Source organism: Engystomops pustulosus, chromosome 9, assembly GCF_040894005.1.
Source record: "Engystomops pustulosus chromosome 9, aEngPut4.maternal, whole genome shotgun sequence".
NCBI lineage: Eukaryota > Metazoa > Chordata > Amphibia > Anura > Leptodactylidae > Engystomops > Engystomops pustulosus.
The window spans coordinates 65,340,124-65,359,142 of NC_092419.1; the positions used below are offsets into that span (position 1 = coordinate 65,340,124).

At 45.0% G+C, this 19,019-nt stretch overlaps 50 pseudogenes; all 50 read left to right on the top strand.

The window, feature by feature from the left end:
- The first annotated feature begins 36 nt into the window (after positions 1-36).
- LOC140098645 (5S ribosomal RNA) lies at positions 37-155 on the top strand (annotated as a pseudogene).
- Positions 156-225: 70 nt separating this feature from the next.
- On the top strand, positions 226-344 carry LOC140085975 (5S ribosomal RNA; annotated as a pseudogene).
- A 259-nt stretch (positions 345-603) lies between these two features.
- LOC140097005 (5S ribosomal RNA) lies at positions 604-722 on the top strand (annotated as a pseudogene).
- A 70-nt stretch (positions 723-792) lies between these two features.
- LOC140084978 (5S ribosomal RNA) lies at positions 793-911 on the top strand (annotated as a pseudogene).
- A 451-nt stretch (positions 912-1,362) lies between these two features.
- Positions 1,363-1,481, top strand: LOC140096199 (5S ribosomal RNA; annotated as a pseudogene).
- Positions 1,482-1,551: 70 nt separating this feature from the next.
- Positions 1,552-1,670, top strand: LOC140084990 (5S ribosomal RNA; annotated as a pseudogene).
- A 451-nt stretch (positions 1,671-2,121) lies between these two features.
- On the top strand, positions 2,122-2,240 carry LOC140098659 (5S ribosomal RNA; annotated as a pseudogene).
- Positions 2,241-2,310: 70 nt separating this feature from the next.
- On the top strand, positions 2,311-2,429 carry LOC140093002 (5S ribosomal RNA; annotated as a pseudogene).
- Positions 2,430-2,877: 448 nt separating this feature from the next.
- Positions 2,878-2,996, top strand: LOC140098671 (5S ribosomal RNA; annotated as a pseudogene).
- A 259-nt stretch (positions 2,997-3,255) lies between these two features.
- On the top strand, positions 3,256-3,374 carry LOC140079573 (5S ribosomal RNA; annotated as a pseudogene).
- Positions 3,375-3,444: 70 nt separating this feature from the next.
- LOC140091868 (5S ribosomal RNA) lies at positions 3,445-3,563 on the top strand (annotated as a pseudogene).
- Positions 3,564-3,633: 70 nt separating this feature from the next.
- LOC140085443 (5S ribosomal RNA) lies at positions 3,634-3,752 on the top strand (annotated as a pseudogene).
- A 595-nt stretch (positions 3,753-4,347) lies between these two features.
- LOC140088359 (5S ribosomal RNA) lies at positions 4,348-4,466 on the top strand (annotated as a pseudogene).
- A 594-nt stretch (positions 4,467-5,060) lies between these two features.
- On the top strand, positions 5,061-5,179 carry LOC140094079 (5S ribosomal RNA; annotated as a pseudogene).
- A 70-nt stretch (positions 5,180-5,249) lies between these two features.
- On the top strand, positions 5,250-5,368 carry LOC140098683 (5S ribosomal RNA; annotated as a pseudogene).
- A 70-nt stretch (positions 5,369-5,438) lies between these two features.
- Positions 5,439-5,557, top strand: LOC140093005 (5S ribosomal RNA; annotated as a pseudogene).
- Positions 5,558-6,005: 448 nt separating this feature from the next.
- LOC140098695 (5S ribosomal RNA) lies at positions 6,006-6,124 on the top strand (annotated as a pseudogene).
- Positions 6,125-6,383: 259 nt separating this feature from the next.
- LOC140079574 (5S ribosomal RNA) lies at positions 6,384-6,502 on the top strand (annotated as a pseudogene).
- A 70-nt stretch (positions 6,503-6,572) lies between these two features.
- Positions 6,573-6,691, top strand: LOC140091869 (5S ribosomal RNA; annotated as a pseudogene).
- Positions 6,692-6,761: 70 nt separating this feature from the next.
- On the top strand, positions 6,762-6,880 carry LOC140085444 (5S ribosomal RNA; annotated as a pseudogene).
- Positions 6,881-7,663: 783 nt separating this feature from the next.
- Positions 7,664-7,782, top strand: LOC140088360 (5S ribosomal RNA; annotated as a pseudogene).
- A 594-nt stretch (positions 7,783-8,376) lies between these two features.
- Positions 8,377-8,495, top strand: LOC140094080 (5S ribosomal RNA; annotated as a pseudogene).
- A 70-nt stretch (positions 8,496-8,565) lies between these two features.
- Positions 8,566-8,684, top strand: LOC140095057 (5S ribosomal RNA; annotated as a pseudogene).
- Positions 8,685-8,754: 70 nt separating this feature from the next.
- LOC140079576 (5S ribosomal RNA) lies at positions 8,755-8,873 on the top strand (annotated as a pseudogene).
- Positions 8,874-10,034: 1,161 nt separating this feature from the next.
- Positions 10,035-10,153, top strand: LOC140079577 (5S ribosomal RNA; annotated as a pseudogene).
- A 406-nt stretch (positions 10,154-10,559) lies between these two features.
- LOC140098707 (5S ribosomal RNA) lies at positions 10,560-10,678 on the top strand (annotated as a pseudogene).
- A 595-nt stretch (positions 10,679-11,273) lies between these two features.
- LOC140079578 (5S ribosomal RNA) lies at positions 11,274-11,392 on the top strand (annotated as a pseudogene).
- Positions 11,393-11,462: 70 nt separating this feature from the next.
- Positions 11,463-11,581, top strand: LOC140096114 (5S ribosomal RNA; annotated as a pseudogene).
- Positions 11,582-11,651: 70 nt separating this feature from the next.
- Positions 11,652-11,771, top strand: LOC140096207 (5S ribosomal RNA; annotated as a pseudogene).
- A 440-nt stretch (positions 11,772-12,211) lies between these two features.
- LOC140084226 (5S ribosomal RNA) lies at positions 12,212-12,330 on the top strand (annotated as a pseudogene).
- Positions 12,331-12,400: 70 nt separating this feature from the next.
- On the top strand, positions 12,401-12,519 carry LOC140098719 (5S ribosomal RNA; annotated as a pseudogene).
- A 70-nt stretch (positions 12,520-12,589) lies between these two features.
- Positions 12,590-12,708, top strand: LOC140088256 (5S ribosomal RNA; annotated as a pseudogene).
- A 448-nt stretch (positions 12,709-13,156) lies between these two features.
- LOC140085002 (5S ribosomal RNA) lies at positions 13,157-13,275 on the top strand (annotated as a pseudogene).
- A 450-nt stretch (positions 13,276-13,725) lies between these two features.
- LOC140086773 (5S ribosomal RNA) lies at positions 13,726-13,844 on the top strand (annotated as a pseudogene).
- Positions 13,845-13,914: 70 nt separating this feature from the next.
- Positions 13,915-14,033, top strand: LOC140085014 (5S ribosomal RNA; annotated as a pseudogene).
- A 259-nt stretch (positions 14,034-14,292) lies between these two features.
- LOC140083569 (5S ribosomal RNA) lies at positions 14,293-14,411 on the top strand (annotated as a pseudogene).
- Positions 14,412-14,481: 70 nt separating this feature from the next.
- LOC140096115 (5S ribosomal RNA) lies at positions 14,482-14,600 on the top strand (annotated as a pseudogene).
- A 447-nt stretch (positions 14,601-15,047) lies between these two features.
- On the top strand, positions 15,048-15,166 carry LOC140098731 (5S ribosomal RNA; annotated as a pseudogene).
- Positions 15,167-15,425: 259 nt separating this feature from the next.
- On the top strand, positions 15,426-15,544 carry LOC140079579 (5S ribosomal RNA; annotated as a pseudogene).
- Positions 15,545-15,614: 70 nt separating this feature from the next.
- LOC140098298 (5S ribosomal RNA) lies at positions 15,615-15,733 on the top strand (annotated as a pseudogene).
- A 70-nt stretch (positions 15,734-15,803) lies between these two features.
- LOC140078482 (5S ribosomal RNA) lies at positions 15,804-15,922 on the top strand (annotated as a pseudogene).
- A 595-nt stretch (positions 15,923-16,517) lies between these two features.
- Positions 16,518-16,636, top strand: LOC140086248 (5S ribosomal RNA; annotated as a pseudogene).
- A 258-nt stretch (positions 16,637-16,894) lies between these two features.
- On the top strand, positions 16,895-17,013 carry LOC140093114 (5S ribosomal RNA; annotated as a pseudogene).
- Positions 17,014-17,083: 70 nt separating this feature from the next.
- LOC140096363 (5S ribosomal RNA) lies at positions 17,084-17,202 on the top strand (annotated as a pseudogene).
- A 70-nt stretch (positions 17,203-17,272) lies between these two features.
- Positions 17,273-17,391, top strand: LOC140079580 (5S ribosomal RNA; annotated as a pseudogene).
- Positions 17,392-17,650: 259 nt separating this feature from the next.
- Positions 17,651-17,769, top strand: LOC140083762 (5S ribosomal RNA; annotated as a pseudogene).
- A 70-nt stretch (positions 17,770-17,839) lies between these two features.
- Positions 17,840-17,958, top strand: LOC140079581 (5S ribosomal RNA; annotated as a pseudogene).
- Positions 17,959-18,175: 217 nt separating this feature from the next.
- LOC140099394 (5S ribosomal RNA) lies at positions 18,176-18,294 on the top strand (annotated as a pseudogene).
- A 258-nt stretch (positions 18,295-18,552) lies between these two features.
- Positions 18,553-18,671, top strand: LOC140087730 (5S ribosomal RNA; annotated as a pseudogene).
- Positions 18,672-18,741: 70 nt separating this feature from the next.
- On the top strand, positions 18,742-18,860 carry LOC140086446 (5S ribosomal RNA; annotated as a pseudogene).
- Positions 18,861-19,019: the final 159 nt, after the last annotated feature.

The window sequence follows — 19,019 nt, forward strand, 5'->3', positions numbered from 1 at the left end:
GAGATAGTAAAAGAAGGTTCAAATTGAACAGCTGCTGTCAACGGCCATTCTAAGCTGAATGTGCCTGCTCTCGTCAGATCGCAGCAGCAATGCAGCTTAAGGCTTGGCAAGTACCAGCATGGGAGACTGGCTGGGAATCCCAAGTTCCGTTGACCTTTTTGAACCTGAAAATTGTTAGTTTCTCTGTCAAAGATGGTAAAAGAAGGTTCAAATTGAACAGCTGCTGTCAACGGCCATTCTAAGCTGAATGTGCCTGCTCTCGTCAGATCGCAGCAGCAATGCAGCTTAAGGCTTGGCAAGTACCAGCATGGGAGACTGGCTGCGAATACCAAGTTCCGTTGACCGTTTTGAACCTGAAAATTGTGTTAGTTTCTCTATGAGATTGTAAAAGAAGGTTCAAATTGAACAGCTGCTGTCAACGGCCATTCTAAGCTGAATGTGCGTGCTCTTGTCAAATCGCAGCAGCGATGCAGCTTAAGGCTTAGCAAGTACCAGCATGGGAAACTGGCTGGGAATCCCAAGTTCTGTTGACATTTTTGAACCTGAAAATTGTGTTAGTTTCTCTATGAGATAGTAAAAGAAGGTTCAAATTGAACAGCTGCTGTCAATGGCCATTCTAAGCTGAATGTGCCTGCTCTCGTCAGATCGCAGCAGCAATGCAGCTTAAGGCTTGGCAAGTACCAGCATGGGAGACTGGCTGGGAATCATAAGTTCTGTTGACCTTTTTGAACCTGAAAATTGTGTTAGTTTCTCTATGAGGTAGTAAAATAAGGTTCAAATTGAACAGTTGCTGTCAACGGCCATTCTAAGCTGAATGTGCCTGCTCTCGTCAGATCGCAGCAGCAATGCAGCTTAAGGCTTGGCAAGTACCAGCATGGGAGACTAGCTGGGAATCCCAAGTTCCGTTGACCTTTTTGAACCTGAAAATTGTGTTAGTTTCTCTATGAGATAGTAAAAGAAGGTTCAAATTGAACAGCTGCTGTCAACAGCCATTCTAAGCTGAATGTGCATGCTCTGGTCAGATCGCAGCAGCAATGCAGCTTAAGGCTTTGCAAGTACCAGCATGGGAGACTGGCTGGGAATCCCAAGTTCTGTTGACATTTTTGAACCTGAAAATTGTGTTAGTTTCTCTATGAGATAGTAAAAGAAGGTTCAAATTGAACAACTGCTGTCAACGGCCATTCTACTAAGCTTAATGTGCCTGCTCTCGTCAGATCGCAGCAGCAATGCAGCTTAAGGCTTGGCAAGTACCAGCATGGGAGACTGGCTGGGAATCCCAAGTTCCGTTGACCTTTTTGAACCTGAAAATTGTGTTAGTTTCTCTATGAGATAGTAAAAGAAGGTTCAAATTGAACAGCTGCTGTCAACGGCCATTCTAAGCTGAATGTGCCTGCTCTCGTCAGATCGCAGCAGCAATGCAGCTTAAGGCTTGGCAAGTACCAGCATGGGAGACTGGCTGGGAATCCTAAGTTCTGCTGACCTTTTTGAACCTGAAAATTGTGTTAGTTTCTCTATGAGGTAGTAAAATAAGGTTCAAATTGAACAGTTGCTGTCAACGGCCATTCTAAGCTGAATGTGCCTGCTCTCGTCAGATCGCAGCAGCAATGCAGCTTAAGGCTTGGCAAGTACCAGCATGGGAGACTAGCTGGGAATCCCAAGTTCCGTTGACCTTTTTGAACCTGAAAATTGTGTTAGTTTCTCTATGAGATAGTAAAAGAAGGTTCAAATTGAACAGCTGCTGTCAACAGCCATTCTAAGCTTAATGTGCCTGCTCTGGTCAGATCGCAGCAGCAATGCAGCTTAAGGCTTTGCAAGTACCAGCATGGGAGACAGGCTGGGAATCCCAAGTTCTGTTGACATTTTTGAACCTGAAAATTGTGTTAGTTTCTCTATGAGATAGTAAAAGAAGGTTCAAATTGAACAGCTGCTGTCAACGGCCATTCTACTAAGCTTAATGTGCCTGCTCTCGTCAGATCGCAGCAGCAATGCAGCTTAAGGCTTGGCAAGTACCAGCATGGGAGACTGGCTGGGAATCCCAAGTTCCGTTGACCTTTTTGAACCTGAAAATTGTGTTAGTTTCTCTATGAGATAGTAAAAGAAGGTTCAAATTGAACAGCTGCTGTCAACGGCCATTCTAAGCTGAATGTGCCTGCTCTCGTCAGATCGCAGCAGCAATGCAGCTTAAGGCTTGGCAAGTACCAGCATGGGAGACTGGCTGGGAATCCCAAGTTCCGTTGACCTTTTTGAACCTGAAAATTGTGTTAGTTTCTCTATGAGATAGTAAAAGAAGGTTCAAATTGAACAGCTGCTGTCAACGGCCATTCTAAGCTGAATGTGCCTGCTCTCGTCAGATCGCAGCAGCAATGCAGCTTAAGGCTTGGCAAGTACCAGCATGGGAGACTGGCTGGGAATCATAAGTTCCGTTGACCTTTTTTTAACCTGAAAATTGTGTTAGTTTCTCTATGAGATAGTAAAAGAAGGTTCAAATTGAACAGCTGCTGTCAACGGCCATTCTAAGCTGAATGCGCCTGCTCTCGTCAGATCGCAGCAGCAATGCAGCTTAAGGCTTGGCAAGTACCAGCATGGGAGACTGGCTGGGAATCCCAAGTTCCATTGACTTTTTGAACCTGAAAATTGTGTTAGTTTCTCTATGAGATAGTAAAAGAAGGTTCAAATTGAACAGCTGCTGTCAACTGCCATTCTAAGCTGAATGTGCATGCTCTTGTCAGATCGCAGCAGCGTTGCAGCTTAAGGCTTTGCAAGTACCAGCATGGGAGTCTGGCTGGGAATCCCAAGTTCTCTTGACCTTTTTGAACCTGAAAATTGTGTTAGTTTCTCTATGAGATAGTAAAACAAAGTAGAAATTAGGCAGCTGCTGTCAACGGCCATTCTAAGCTGAATGTGCCTGCTCTCGTCAGATCGCAGCAGCAATGCAGCTTAAGGCTTGGCAAGTACCAGCATGGGAGACTGGCTGGGAATCCCAAGTTCCGTTGACCTTTTTGAACCTGAAAATTGTTAGTTTCTCTGTCAAAGATGGTAAAAGAAGGTTCAAATTGAACAGCTGCTGTCAACGGCCATTCTAAGCTGAATGTGCCTGCTCTCGTCAGATCGCAGCAGCAATGCAGCTTAAGGCTTGGCAAAAACCAGCATGGGAGACTGGCTGGGAATCCCAAGTTCTGTTGACCTTTTTGAACCTGAAAATTGTGTTAGTTTCTCTATGAGATAGTAAAAGAAGGTTCAAATTGAACAGCTGCTGTCAACGGCCATTCTAAGCTGAATGTGCCTGCTCTCGTCAGATCGCAGCAGCAATGCAGCTTAAGGCTTGGCAAGTACCAGCATGGGAGACTGGCTGGGAATCCCAAGTTCTGTTGACCTTTTTGAACCTGAAAATTGTGTTAGTTTCTCTATGAGATAGTAAAAGAAGGTTCAAACTGAACAGCTGCAGTCAACGGCCATTCTAAGCTGAATGTGCCTGCTCTCGTCAGATCGCAGCAGCAATGCAGCTTAAGGCTTGGCATGTACCAGCATGGGAGACTGGCTGGGAATCCTAAGTTCCGTTGACCTTTTTGAGCCTGAAAATTGTGTTAGTTTCTCTATGAGATAGTAAAAGAAGGTTCAAATTGAACAGCTGCTGTCAACGGCCATTCTAAGCTGAATGTGCCTGCTCTCGTCAGATCGCAGCAGCAATGCAGCTTAAGGCTTGGAAAGTACCAGCATGGGACACTGGCTGGGAATCCCAAGTTCTGTTGACCTTTTTGAACCTGAAAATTGTGTTAGTTTCTCTATGAGATAGTAAAAGAAGGTTCAAATTGAACAGCTGCTGTCAACGCCCATTCTAAGCTAAGGCTTGGCAAGTACCAGCATGGGAGACTGGCTGGGAATCCCAAGTTCCATTGACCTTTTTGAACCTGAAAATTGAGTTAGTTTCTCTATGAGATAGTAAAAGAAGGTTCAAATTGAACAGCTGCTGTCAACGGCCATTCTAAGCTGAATGTGCATGCTCTTGTCAGATCGCAGCAGCGTTGCAGCTTAAGGCTTGGCAAGTACCAGCATGGGAGACTGGCTGGGAATCCCAAGTTCTGTTGACCTTTTTGAACCTGAAAATTGTGTTAGTTTCTCTATGAGATAGTAAAAGAAAGTAGAAATTAGGCAACTGCTGTCAACGGCCATTCTAAGCTGAATGTGCCTGCTCTCGTCAGATCGCAGCAGCAATGCAGCTTAAGGATTGGCAAGTACCAGCATGGGAGACTGGCTGGGAATCCCACGTTCTGTTGACCTTTTTGAACCTGAAAATTGTTAGTTTCTCTGTCAAAGATGGTAAAAGAAGGTTCAAATTAAACAGCTGCTGTCAACGGCCATTCTAAGCTGAATGTGCCTGCTCTCGTCAGATCGCAGCAGCAATGCAGCTTAAGGTTTGGCAAGTACCAGCATGGGAGACTGGCTGGGAATCCCAAGTTCTGTTGACCTTTTTGAACCTGAAAATTGTGTTAGTTTCTCTATGAGATAGTAAAAGAAGGTTCAAATTGAACAGCTGCTGTCAACGCCCATTCTAAGCTAAGGCTTGGCAAGTACCAACATGGGAGACTGGCTGGGAATCCCAAGTTCCATTGACCTTTTTGAACCTGAAAATTGAGTTAGTTTCTCTATGAGATAGTAAAAGAAGGTTCAAATTGAACAGCTGCTGTCAACGGCCATTCTAAGCTGAATGTGCATGCTCTTGTCAGATCGCAGCAGCGTTGCAGCTTAAGGCTTGGCAAGTACCAGCATGGGAGACTGGCTGGGAATCCCAAGTTCCGTTGACCTTTTTGAACCTGAAAATGTGTTAGTTTCTCTATGAGATAGTAAAAGAAGGTTCAAATTGAACAGCTGCTGTCAACGGCCATTCTAAGCTGAATGTGCATGCTCTTGTCAGATCGCAGCAGCGTTGCAGCTTAAGGCTTGGCAAGTACCAGCATGGGAGACTGGCTGGGAATCCCAAGTTCTGTTGACCTTTTTGAACCTGAAAATTGTGTTAGTTTCTCTATGAGATAGTAAAAGAAAGTAGAAATTAGGCAGCGGCTGTCAACGGCCATTCTAAGCTTAATGTGCCTGCTCTCGTCAGATCGCAGCAGCAATGCAGCTTAAGGCTTGGCAAGTACCAGCATGGGAGACTGGCTGGGAATCCCACGTTCCGTTGACCTTTTTGAACCTGAAAATTGTTAGTTTCTCTGTCAAAGATGGTAAAAGAAGGTTCAAATTGAACAGCTGCTGTCAACGGCCATTCTAAGCTGAATGTGCCTGCTCTCGTCAGATCGCAGCAGCAATGCAGCTTAAGGCTTGGCAAGTACCAGCATGGGAGACTGGCTGGGAATCCCAAGTTCCGTTGACCTTTTTGAACCTGAAAATTGTGTTAGTTTCTCTATGAGATAGTAAAAGAAGGTTCAAATTGAACAGCTGCTGTCAACGGCCATTCTAAGCTGAATGTGCCTGCTCTCGTCAGATCGCAGCAGCAATGCAGCTTAAGGCTTGGCAAGTACCAGCATGGGAGACTGGCTGGGAATCATAAGTTCCGTTGACCTTTTTTTAACCTGAAAATTGTGTTAGTTTCTCTATGAGATAGTAAAAGAAGGTTCAAATTGAACAGCTGCTGTCAACGGCCATTCTAAGCTGAATGCGCCTGCTCTCGTCAGATCGCAGCAGCAATGCAGCTTAAGGCTTGGCAAGTACCAGCATGGGAGACTGGCTGGGAATCCCAAGTTCCATTGACTTTTTGAACCTGAAAATTGTGTTAGTTTCTCTATGAGATAGTAAAAGAAGGTTCAAATTGAACAGCTGCTGTCAACTGCCATTCTAAGCTGAATGTGCATGCTCTTGTCAGATCGCAGCAGCGTTGCAGCTTAAGGCTTTGCAAGTACCAGCATGGGAGTCTGGCTGGGAATCCCAAGTTCTCTTGACCTTTTTGAACCTGAAAATTGTGTTAGTTTCTCTATGAGATAGTAAAACAAAGTAGAAATTAGGCAGCTGCTGTCAACGGCCATTCTAAGCTGAATGTGCCTGCTCTCGTCAGATCGCAGCAGCAATGCAGCTTAAGGCTTGGCAAGTACCAGCATGGGAGACTGGCTGGGAATCCCAAGTTCCGTTGACCTTTTTGAACCTGAAAATTGTTAGTTTCTCTGTCAAAGATGGTAAAAGAAGGTTCAAATTGAACAGCTGCTGTCAACGGCCATTCTAAGCTGAATGTGCCTGCTCTTGTCAGATCGCAGCAGCAATGCAGCTTAAGGCTTGGCAAAAACCAGCATGGGAGACTGGCTGGGAATCCCAAGTTCTGTTGACCTTTTTGAACCTGAAAATTGTGTTAGTTTCTCTATGAGATAGTAAAAGAAGGTTCAAATTGAACAGCTGCTGTCAACGGCCATTCTAAGCTGAATGTGCCTGCTCTCGTCAGATCGCAGCAGCAATGCAGCTTAAGGCTTGGCAAGTACCAGCATGGGAGACTGGCTGGGAATCCCAAGTTCTGTTGACCTTTTTGAACCTGAAAATTGTGTTAGTTTCTCTATGAGATAGTAAAAGAAGGTTCAAACTGAACAGCTGCAGTCAACGGCCATTCTAAGCTGAATGTGCCTGCTCTCGTCAGATCGCAGCAGCAATGCAGCTTAAGGCTTGGCATGTACCAGCATGGGAGACTGGCTGGGAATCCTAAGTTCCGTTGACCTTTTTGAGCCTGAAAATTGTGTTAGTTTCTCTATGAGATAGTAAAAGAAGGTTCAAATTGAACAGCTGCTGTCAACGGCCATTCTAAGCTGAATGTGCCTGCTCTCGTCAGATCGCAGCAGCAATGCAGCTTAAGGCTTGGAAAGTACCAGCATGGGACACTGGCTGGGAATCCCAAGTTCTGTTGACCTTTTTGAACCTGAAAATTGTGTTAGTTTCTCTATGAGATAGTAAAAGAAGGTTCAAATTGAACAGCTGCTGTCAACGCCCATTCTAAGCTAAGGCTTGGCAAGTACCAGCATGGGAGACTGGCTGGGAATCCCAAGTTCCATTGACCTTTTTGAACCTGAAAATTGAGTTAGTTTCTCTATGAGATAGTAAAAGAAGGTTCAAATTGAACAGCTGCTGTCAACGGCCATTCTAAGCTGAATGTGCATGCTCTTGTCAGATCGCAGCAGCGTTGCAGCTTAAGGCTTGGCAAGTACCAGCATGGGAGACTGGCTGGGAATCCCAAGTTCCGTTGACCTTTTTGAACCTGAAAATGTGTTAGTTTCTCTATGAGATAGTAAAAGAAGGTTCAAATTGAACAGCTGCTGTCAACGGCCATTCTAAGCTGAATGTGCATGCTCTTGTCAGATCGCAGCAGCGTTGCAGCTTAAGGCTTGGCAAGTACCAGCATGGGAGACTGGCTGGGAATCCCAAGTTCTGTTGACCTTTTTGAACCTGAAAATTGTGTTAGTTTCTCTATGAGATAGTAAAAGAAAGTAGAAATTAGGCAACTGCTGTCAACGGCCATTCTAAGCTGAATGTGCCTGCTCTCGTCAGATCGCAGCAGCAATGCAGCTTAAGGATTGGCAAGTACCAGCATGGGAGACTGGCTGGGAATCCCACGTTCTGTTGACCTTTTTGAACCTGAAAATTGTTAGTTTCTCTGTCAAAGATGGTAAAAGAAGGTTCAAATTAAACAGCTGCTGTCAACGGCCATTCTAAGCTGAATGTGCCTGCTCTCGTCAGATCGCAGCAGCAATGCAGCTTAAGGTTTGGCAAGTACCAGCATGGGAGACTGGCTGGGAATCCCAAGTTCTGTTGACCTTTTTGAACCTGAAAATTGTGTTAGTTTCTCTATGAGATAGTAAAAGAAGGTTCAAATTGAACAGCTGCTGTCAACGCCCATTCTAAGCTAAGGCTTGGCAAGTACCAACATGGGAGACTGGCTGGGAATCCCAAGTTCCATTGACCTTTTTGAACCTGAAAATTGAGTTAGTTTCTCTATGAGATAGTAAAAGAAGGTTCAAATTGAACAGCTGCTGTCAACGGCCATTCTAAGCTGAATGTGCATGCTCTTGTCAGATCGCAGCAGCGTTGCAGCTTAAGGCTTGGCAAGTACCAGCATGGGAGACTGGCTGGGAATCCCAAGTTCCGTTGACCTTTTTGAACCTGAAAATGTGTTAGTTTCTCTATGAGATAGTAAAAGAAGGTTCAAATTGAACAGCTGCTGTCAACGGCCATTCTAAGCTGAATGTGCATGCTCTTGTCAGATCGCAGCAGCGTTGCAGCTTAAGGCTTGGCAAGTACCAGCATGGGAGACTGGCTGGGAATCCCAAGTTCTGTTGACCTTTTTGAACCTGAAAATTGTGTTAGTTTCTCTATGAGATAGTAAAAGAAAGTAGAAATTAGGCAGCGGCTGTCAACGGCCATTCTAAGCTTAATGTGCCTGCTCTCGTCAGATCGCAGCAGCAATGCAGCTTAAGGCTTGGCAAGTACCAGCATGGGAGACTGGCTGGGAATCCCACGTTCCGTTGACCTTTTTGAACCTGAAAATTGTTAGTTTCTCTGTCAAAGATGGTAAAAGAAGGTTCAAATTGAACAGCTGCTGTCAACGGCCATATTAAGCTGAATGTGCCTGCTCTCGTCAGATCGCAGCAGCAATGCAGCTTAAGGTTTGGCAAGTACCAGCATGGGAGACTGGCTGGGAATCCCACATTCTGTTGACCTTTTTGAACCTGAAAATTGTGTTAGTTTCTCTATGAGATAGTAAAAGAAGGTTCAAATTGAACAGCAGCTGTCAACGGCCATTCTAAGCTGAATGTGCCTGCTCTCGTCAGATCGCAGCAGCAATGCAGCTTAAGGCTTGGCAAGTACCAGCATGGGAGACTGGCTGGGAATCCCAAGTTCTGTTGACCTTTTTGAACCTGAAAATTGTGTTAGTTTCTCTATGAGATAGTAAAAGAAGGTTCAAATTGAACAGCTGCTGTCAACGGCCCTTCTAAGCTGAATGTGTGTGCTCTTGTCAGATCGCAGCAGCGATGCAGCTTAAGGCTTGGCAAGTACCAGCATGGGAGACTGGCTGGGAATCCCAAGTTCTGTTGACCTTTTTGAACCTGAAAATTGTGTTAGTTTCTCTATGAGATAGTAAAAGAAGGTTCAAATTGAACAGCTGCTGTCAACGCCCATTCTAAGCTAAGGCTTGGCAAGTACCAACATGGGAGACTGGCTGGGAATCCCAAGTTCCATTGACCTTTTTGAACCTGAAAATTGAGTTAGTTTCTCTATGAGATAGTAAAAGAAGGTTCAAATTGAACAGCTGCTGTCAACGGCCATTCTAAGCTGAATGTGCATGCTCTTGTCAGATCGCAGCAGCGTTGCAGCTTAAGGCTTGGCAAGTACCAGCATGGGAGACTGGCTGGGAATCCCAAGTTCCGTTGACCTTTTTGAACCTGAAAATGTGTTAGTTTCTCTATGAGATAGTAAAAGAAGGTTCAAATTGAACAGCTGCTGTCAACGGCCATTCTAAGCTGAATGTGCATGCTCTTGTCAGATCGCAGCAGCGTTGCAGCTTAAGGCTTGGCAAGTACCAGCATGGGAGACTGGCTGGGAATCCCAAGTTCTGTTGACCTTTTTGAACCTGAAAATTGTGTTAGTTTCTCTATGAGATAGTAAAAGAAAGTAGAAATTAGGCAGCTGCTGTCAACGGCCATTCTAAGCTTAATGTGCCTGCTCTCGTCAGATCGCAGCAGCAATGCATCTTAAGGCTTGGCAAGTACCAGCATGGGAGACTGGCTGGGAATCCCACGTTCCGTTGACCTTTTTGAACCTGAAAATTGTTAGTTTCTCTGTCAAAGATGGTAAAAGAAGGTTCAAATTGAACAGCTGCTGTCAACGGCCATATTAAGCTGAATGTGCCTGCTCTCGTCAGATTGCAGCAGCAATGCAGCTTAAGGTTTGGCAAGTACCAGCATGGGAGACTGGCTGGGAATCCCACATTCTGTTGACCTTTTTGAACCTGAAAATTGTGTTAGTTTCTCTATGAGATAGTAAAAGAAGGTTCAAATTGAACAGCTGCTGTCAACGGCCATTCTAAGCTGAATGTGCCTGCTCTCGTCAGATCGCAGCAGCAATGCAGCTTAAGGCTTGGCAAGTACCAGCATGGGAGACTGGCTGGGAATCCCAAGTTCTGTTGACCTTTTTGAACCTGAAAATTGTGTTAGTTTCTCTATGAGATAGTAAAAGAAGGTTCAAATTGAACAGCTGCTGTCAACGCCCATTCTAAGCTAAGGCTTGGCAAGTACCAGCATGGGAGACTGGCTGGGAATCCCAAGTTCCATTGACCTTTTTGAACCTGAAAATTGAGTTAGTTTCTCTATGAGATAGTAAAAGAAGGTTCAAATTGAACAGCTGCTGTCAACGGCCATTCTAAGCTGAATGTGCATGCTCTTGTCAGATCGCAGCAGCGTTGCAGCTTAAGGCTTGGCAAGTACCAGCATGGGAGACTGGCTGGGAATCCTAAGTTCTTTTGACCTTTTTGAACCTGAAAATTGTGTTAGTTTCTCTATGAGATAGTGAAAGAAAGTAGAAATTAGGCAGCTGCTGTCAACGGCCATTCTAAGCTGAATGTGCCTGCTCTCGTCAGATCGCAGCAGCAATGCAGCTTAAGGCTTGGCAAGTACCAGCATGGGAGACTGGCTGGGAATCCCAAGTTCCGTTGACCTTTTTTTAACCTGAAAATTGTGTTAGTTTCTCTATGAGATAGTAAAAGAAGGTTCAAATTGAACAGCTGCTGTCAACGCCCATTCTAAGCTAAGGCTTGGCAAGTACCAGCATGGGAGACTGGCTGGGAATCCCAAGTTCCATTGACCTTTTTGAACCTGAAAATTGAGTTAGTTTCTCTATGAGATAGTAAAAGAAGGTTCAAATTGAACAGCTGCTGTCAACGGCCATTCTAAGCTGAATGTGCATGCTCTTGTCAGATCGCAGCAGCGTTGCAGCTTAAGGCTTGGCAAGTACCAGCATGGGAGACTGGCTGGGAATCCCAAGTTCCATTGACCTTTTTGAACCTGAAAATGTGTTAGTTTCTTTATGAGATAGTAAAAGAAGGTTCAAATTGAACAGCTGCTGTCAACGGCCATTCTAAGCTGAATGTGCATGCTCTTGTCAGATCGCAGCAGCGTTGCAGCTTAAGGCTTGGCAAGTACCAGCATGGGAGACTGGCTGGGAATCCCAAGTTCTGTTGACCTTTTTGAACATGAAAATTGTGTTAGTTTCTCTATGAGATAGTAAAAGAAAGTAGAAATTAGGCAGCTGCTGTCAACGGCCATTCTAAGCTGAATGTGCCTGCTCTCGTCAGATCGCAGCAGCAATGCAGCTTAAGGCTTGGCAAGTACCAGCATGGGAGACTGGCTGGGAATCCCAAGTTCTGTTGACCTTTTTGAACCTGAAAATTGTGTTAGTTTCTCTATGAGATAGTAAAAGAAGGTTCAAATTGAACAGCTGCTGTCAACGGCCATTCTAAGCTGAATGTGCCTGCTCTCGTCAGATCGCAGCAGCAATGCAGCTTAAGGCTTGGCAAGTACCAGCATGGGACACTGGCTGGGAATCCCACGTTCTGTTGACCTTTTTGAACCTGAAAATTGTGTTAGTTTCTCTATGAGATAGTAAAAGAAGGTTCAAATTGAACAGCTGCTGTCAACGGCCATTCTAAGCTGAATGTGCCTGCTCTCGTCAGATCGCAGCAGCAATGCAGCTTAAGTCTTGGAAAGTACCAGCATGGGAGACTGGCTTGGGAATCCCAAGTTCCGTTGACCTTTTTGAACCTGAAAATTGTGTTAGTTTCTCTATGAGATAGTAAAAGAAGGTTCAAATTGAACAGCTGCTGTCAACGGCCATTCTAAGCTGAATGTGCCTGCTCTCGTCAGATCGCAGCAGCATAAGGCTTGGCAAGTACAAGCATGGGAGACTGGCAGGGAATCCCAAGTTCCGTTGACCTTTTTGAACCTGAAAATTGTGTTAGTTTCTCTATGAGATAGTAAAAGAAGGTTCAAATTGAACAGCTGCTGTCAACGGCCATTCTAAGCTCAATGTGCCTGCTCTCGTCAGATCGCAGCAGCAATGCAGCTTAAGGCTTGGCAAGTACCAGCATGGGAGACTGGCTGGCAATCCCAAATTCCGTTGACCTTTTTGAACCTGAAAATTGTGTTAGTTTCTCTATGAGATAGTAAAAGAAGGTTCAAATTGAACAGCTGCTGTCAACGGCCATTCTAAGCTGAATGTGCCTGCTCTCGTCAGATCGCAGCAGCAATGCAGCTTAAGGCTTGGAAAGTACCAGCATGGGAGACTGGCTGGGAATCCCAAGTTCCGTTGACCTTTTTGAACCTGAAAATTGTGTTAGTTTCTCTATGAGATAGTAAAAGAAGGTTCAAATTGAACAGCTGCTGTCAACGGCCATTCTAAGCTGAATGTGCCTGCTCTCGTCAGATCGCAGCAGCAATGCAGCTTAAGGCTTGGCAAGTACCAGCATGGGAGACTGGCTGGGAATCCCAAGTTCCGTTGACCTTTTTGAACCTGAAAATTGTTAGTTTCTCTGTCAAAGATGGTAAAAGAAGGTTCAAATTGAACAGCTGCTGTCAACGGCCATTCTAAGCTGAATGTGCCTGCTCTCGTCAGATCGCAGCAGCAATGCAGCTTAAGGCTTGGCAAGTACCAGCATGGGAGACTGGCTGCGAATCCCAAGTTCCGTTGACCTTTTTGAACCTGAAAATTGTGTTAGTTTCTCTATGAGATTGTAAAAGAAGGTTCAAATTGAACAGCTGCTGTCAACGGCCATTCTAAGCCGAATGTGCGTGCTCTTGTCAAATCGCAGCAGCGATGCAGCTTAAGGCTTAGCAAGTACCAGCATGGGAAACTGGCTGGGAATCCCAAGTTCTGTTGACATTTTTGAACCTGAAAATTGTGTTAGTTTCTCTATGAGATAGTAAAAGAAGGTTCAAATTGAACAGCTGCTGTCAATGGCCATTCTAAGCTGAATGTGCCTGCTCTCGTCAGATCGCAGCAGCAATGCAGCTTAAGGCTTGGCAAGTACCAGCATGGGAGACTGGCTGGGAATCCTAAGATCTGTTGACCTTTTTGAACCTGAAAATTGTGTTAGTTTCTCTATGATGTAGTAAAATAAGGTTCAAATTGAACAGTTGCTGTCAACGGCCATTCTAAGCTGAATGTGCCTGCTCTCGTCAGATCGCAGCAGCAATGCAGCTTAAGGCTTGGCAAGTACCAGCATGGGAGACTAGCTGGGAATCCCAAGTTCCGTTGACCTTTTTGAACCTGAAAATTGTGTTAGTTTCTCTATTAATAGTAAAAGAAGGTTCAAATTGAACAGCTGCTGTCAACAGCCATTCTAAGCTGAATGTGCATGCTCTGGTCAGATCGCAGCAGCAATGCAGCTTAAGGCTTTGCAAGTACCAGCATGGGAGACTGGCTGGGAATCCCAAGTTCTGTTGACATTTTTGAACCTGAAAATTGTGTTAGTTTCTCTATGAGATAGTAAAAGAAGGTTCAAATTGAACAACTGCTGTCAACGGCCATTCTACTAAGCTTAATGTGCCTGCTCTCGTCAGATCGCAGCAGCAATGCAGCTTAAGGCTTGGCAAGTACCAGCATGGGAGACTGGCTGGGAATCCCAAGTTCCGTTGACCTTTTTGAACCTGAAAATTGTGTTAGTTTCTCTATGAGATAGTAAAAGAAGGTTCAAATTGAACAGCTGCTGTCAACGGCCATTCTAAGCTGAATGTGCCTGCTCTCGTCAGATCGCAGCAGCAATGCAGCTTAAGGCTTGGCAAGTACCAGCATGGGAGACTGGCTGGGAATCCTAAGTTCTGTTGACCTTTTTGAACCTGAAAATTGTGTTAGTTTCTCTATGAGGTAGTAAAATAAGGTTCAAATTGAACAGTTGCTGTCAACGGCCATTCTAAGCTGAATGTGCCTGCTCTCGTCAGATCGCAGCAGCAATGCAGCTTAAGGCTTGGCAAGTACCAGCATGGGAGACTAGCTGGGAATCCCAAGTTCCGTTGACCTTTTTGAACCTGAAAATTGTGTTAGTTTCTCTATGAGATAGTAAAAGAAGGTTCAAATTGAACAGCTGCTGTCAACAGCCATTCTAAGCTGAATGTGCCTGCTCTGGTCAGATCGCAGCAGCAATGCAGCTTAAGGCTTTGCAAGTACCAGCATGGGAGACTGGCTGGGAATCCCAAGTTCTGTTGACATTTTTGAACCTGAAAATTGTGTTAGTTTCTCTATGAGATAGTAAAAGAAGGTTCAAATTGAACAGCTGCTGTCAACGGCCATTCTAAGCTGAATGTGCTTGCTCTCGTCAGATCGCAGCAGCAATGCAGCTTAAGGCTTGGCAAGTACCAGCATGGGAGACTGGCTGGGAATCCCAAGTTCCGTTGACCTTTTTGAACCTGAAAATTGTGTTAGTTTCTCTATGAGATAGTAAAAGAAGGTTCAAATTGAACAGCTGCTGTCAACGGCCATTCTAAGCTGAATGTGCCTGCTCTCGTCAGATCGCAGCAGCAATGCAGCTTAAGGCTTGGCAAGTACCAGCATGGGACACTGGCTGGGAATCCCACGTTCTGTTGACCTTTTTGAACCTGAAAATTGTGTTAGTTTCTCTATGAGATAGTAAAAGAAGGTTCAAATTGAACAGCTGCTGTCAACGGCCATTCTAAGCTGAATGCGCCTGCTCTCGTCAGATCGCAGCAGCAATGCAGCTTAAGGCTTGGCAAGTACCAGCATGGGAGACTGGCTGGGAATCCCAAGTTCCATTGACTTTTTGAACCTGAAAATTGTGTTAGTTTCTCTATGAGATAGTAAAAGAAGGTTCAAATTGAACAGCTGCTGTCAACTGCCATTCTAAGCTGAATGTGCATGCTCTTGTCAGATCGCAGCAGCGTTGCAGCTTAAGGCTTGGCAAGTACCAGCATGGGAGTCTGGCTGGGAATCCCAAGTTCTGTTGACCTTTTTGAACCTGAAAATTGTGTTAGTTTCCCTATGGGATAGTAAAACAAAGTAGAAATGAGGCAGCTGCTGTCAACGGCCATTCTAAGCTGAATGTGCCTGCTCTCGTCAGATCGCAGCAGCAATGCAGCTTAAGGCTTGGCAAGTACCAGCATGGGAGACTGGCTGGGAATCCCAAGTTCCGTTGACCTTTTTGAACCTGAAAATTGTTAGTTTCTCTGTCAAAGATGGTAAAAGAAGGTTCAAATTGAACAGCTGCTGTCAACGGCCATTCTAAGCTGAATGTGCCTGCTCTCGTCAGATCGCAGCAGCAATGCAGCTTAAGGCTTGGCAAAAACCAGCATGGGAGACTGGCTGGGAATCCCAAGTTCTGTTGACCTTTTTGAACCTGAAAATTGTGTTAGTTTCTCTATGAGATAGTAAAAGAAGGTTCAAATTGAACAGCTGCTGTCAACGGCCATTCTAAGCTGAATGTGCCTGCTCTCGTCAGATCGCAGCAGCAATGCAGCTTAAGGCTTGGCAAGTACCAGCATGGGAGACTGGCTGGGAATCCCAAGTTCTGTTGACCTTTTTGAACCTTAAAATTGTGTTAGTTTCTCTATGAGATAGTAAAAGAAGGTTCAAACTGAACAGCTGCTGTCAACGGCCATTCTAAGATGAATGTGCCTGCTCTCGTCAGATCGCAGCAGCAATGCAGCTTAAGGCTTGGCATGTACCAGCATGGGAGACTGGCTGGGAATCCTAAGTTCCGTTGACCTTTTTGAGCCTGAAAATTGTGTTAGTTTCTCTATGAGATAGTAAAAGAAGGTTCAAATTGAACAGCTGCTGTCAACGGCCATTCTAAGCTGAATGTGCCTGCTCTCGTCAGATCGCAGCAGCAATGCAGCTTAAGGCTTGGAAAGTACCAGCATGGGAGACTGGCTGGGAATCCCAAGTTCTGTTGACCTTTTTGAACCTGAAAATTGTGTTAGTTTCTCTATGAGATAGTAAAAGAAGGTTCAAATTGAACAGCTGCTGTCAACGCCCATTCTAAGCTAAGGCTTGGCAAGTACCAGCATGGGAGACTGGCTGGGAATCCCACGTTCCATTGACCTTTTTGAACCTGAAAATTGAGTTAGTTTCTCTATGAGATAGTAAAAGAAGGTTCAAATTGAACAGCTGCTGTCAACGGCCGTTCTAAGCTGAATGTGCATGCTCTTGTCAGATCGCAGCAGCGTTGCAGCTTAAGGCTTGGCAAGTACCAGCATGGGAGACTGCCTGGGAATCCCAAGTTCTGTTGACCTTTTTGAACCTGAAAATTGTGTTAGTTTCTCTATGAGATAGTAAAAGAAAGTAGAAATTAGGCAGCTGCTGTCAACGGCCATTCTAAGCTGAATGTGCCTGCTCTCGTCAGATCGCAGCAGCAATGCAGCTTAAGGCTTGGCAAGTACCAGCATGGGAGACTGGCTGGGAATCCCACATTCCGTTGACCTTTTTGAACCTGAAAATTGTTAGTTTCTCTGTCAAATATGGTAAAAGAAGGTTCAAATTGAACAGCTGCTGTCAACGGCCATTCTAAGCTGAATGTGCCTGCTCTCGTCAGATCGCAGCAGCAATGCAGCTTAAGGTTTGGCAAGTACCAGCATGGGAGACTGGCTGGGAATCCCAAGTTCCGTTGACCTTTTTGAACCTGAAAATGTGTTAGTTTCTCTATGAGATAGTAAAAGAAGGTTCAAATTGAACAGCTGCTGTCAACGGCCATTCTAAGCTGAATGTGCATGCTCTTGTCAGATCGCAGCAGCGTTGCAGCTTAAGGCTTGGCAAGTACCAGCATGGGAGACTGGCTGGGAATCCCAAGTTCTGTTGACCTTTTTGAACCTGAAAATTGTGTTAGTTTCTCTATGAGATAGTAAAAGAATGTAGAAATTAGGCAGCTGCTGTCAACGGCCATTCTAAGCTGAATGTGCCTGCTCTCGTCAGAGCGCAGCAGCAATGCAGCTTAAGGCTTGGCAAGTACCAGCATGGGAGACTGGCTGGGAATCCCACGTTCCGTTGACCTTTTTGAACCTAAAAATTGTTAGTTTCTCTGTCAAAGATGGTAAAAGAAGGTTCAAATTGAACAGCTGCTGTCAACGGCCATATTAAACTGAATGTGCCTGCTCTCGTCAGATCGCAGCAGCAATGCAGCTTAAGGTTTGGCAAGTACCAGCATGGGAGACTGGCTGGGAATCCCAAGTTCTGTTGACCTTTTTGAACCTGAAAATTGTGTTAGTTTCTCTATGAGATAGTAAAAGAAGGTTCAAATTGAACAGCTGCTGTCAACGGCCATTCTAAGCTGAATGTGCCTGCTCTCGTCAGATCGCAGCAGCAATGCAGCTTAAGGCTTGGCAAGTACCAGCATGGGAGACTGGCTGGGAATCCCAAGTTCTGTTGACCTTTTTGAACCTGAAAATTGTGTTAGTTTCTCTATGAGATAGTAAAAGAAGGTTCAAATTGAAAAGCTGCTGTCAACGGCCCTTCTAAGCTGAATGTGTGTGCTCTTGTCAGATCGCAGCAGCGATGCAGCTTAAGGCTTGGCAAGTACCAGCATAGGAGACTGACTGGGAATCCCAAGTTCTGTTGACCTTTTTGAACCTGAAAATTGTGTTAGTTTCTCTATGAGATAGTAAAAGAAGGTTCAAATTGAACAGCTGCTGTCAATGGCCATTCTAAGCTGAATGTGCCTGCTCTCGTCAGATCGCAGCAGCAATGCAGCTTAAGGCTTGGCAAGTACCAGCATGGGAGACTGGCTGGGAATCCCAAGTTCTGTTGACCTTTTTGAACCTGAAAATTGTATTAGTTTCTCTATGAGATAGTAAAAGAAGGTTCAAATTGAACAGCTGCTGTCAACGGCCATTCTAAGCTGAATGTGCCTGCTCTCGTCAGATCGCAGCAGCAATGCAGCTTAAGGCTTGGCAAGTACCAGCATGGGAGACTGGCTGGGAATCCCAAGTTCTGTTGACCTTTTTGAACCTGAAAATTGTATTAGTTTCTCTATGAGATAGTAAAAGAAGGTTCAAATTGAACAGCTGCTGTCAACGCCCATTCTAAGCTAAGGCTTGGCAAGTACCAGCATGGGAGACTGGCTGGGAATCCCAAGTTCCATTGACCTTTTTGAACCTGAAAATTGAGTTAGTTTCTCTTTGAGATAGTAAAAGAAGGTTCAAATTGAACAGCTGCTGTCAACGGCCATTCTAAGCTGAATGTGCCTGCTCTCATCAGATCGCAGCAGCAATGCAGCTTAAGGCTTGGCAAGTACCAGCATGGGAGACTGGCTGGGAATCCCAAGTTCCGTTGACCTTTTTGAACCTGAAAATGTGTTAGTTTCTCTATGAGATAGTAAAAGAAGGTTCAAATTGAACAGCTGCTGTCAACGGCCATTCTAAGCTGAATGTGCATGCTCTTGTCAGATCGCAGCAGCGTTGCAGCTTAAGGCTTGGCAAGTACCAGCATGGGAGACTGCCTGGGAATCCCAAGTTCTGTTGACCTTTTTGAACCTGAAAATTGTGTTAGTTTCTCTATGAGATAGTAAAAGAAAGTAGAAATTAGGCAGCTGCTGTCAACGGCCATTCTAAGCTGAATGTGCCTGCTCTCGTCAGATCGCAGCAGCAATGCAGCTTAAGGCTTGGCAAGTACCAGCATGGGAGACTGGCTGGGAATCCCATGTTCTGTTGACCTTTTTGAACCTGAAAATTGTTAGTTTCTCTGTCAAAGATGGTAAAAGAAGGTTCAAATTGAACAGCTGCTGTCAACGGCCATTCTAATCTGAATGTGCCTGCTCTCGTCAGATCGCAGCAGCAATGCAGCTTAAGGCTTGGCAAGTACCAGCATGGGAGACTGGCTGGGAATCCCAAGTTCCGTTGACCTTTTTGAACCTGAAAATTGTGTTAGTTTCTCTATGAGATAGTAAAAGAAGGTTCAAATTGAACAGCTGCTGTCAACGCCCATTCTAAGCTAAGGCTTGGCAAATACCAGCATGGGAGACTGGCTGGGAATCCCAAGTTCCATTGACCTTTTTGAACCTG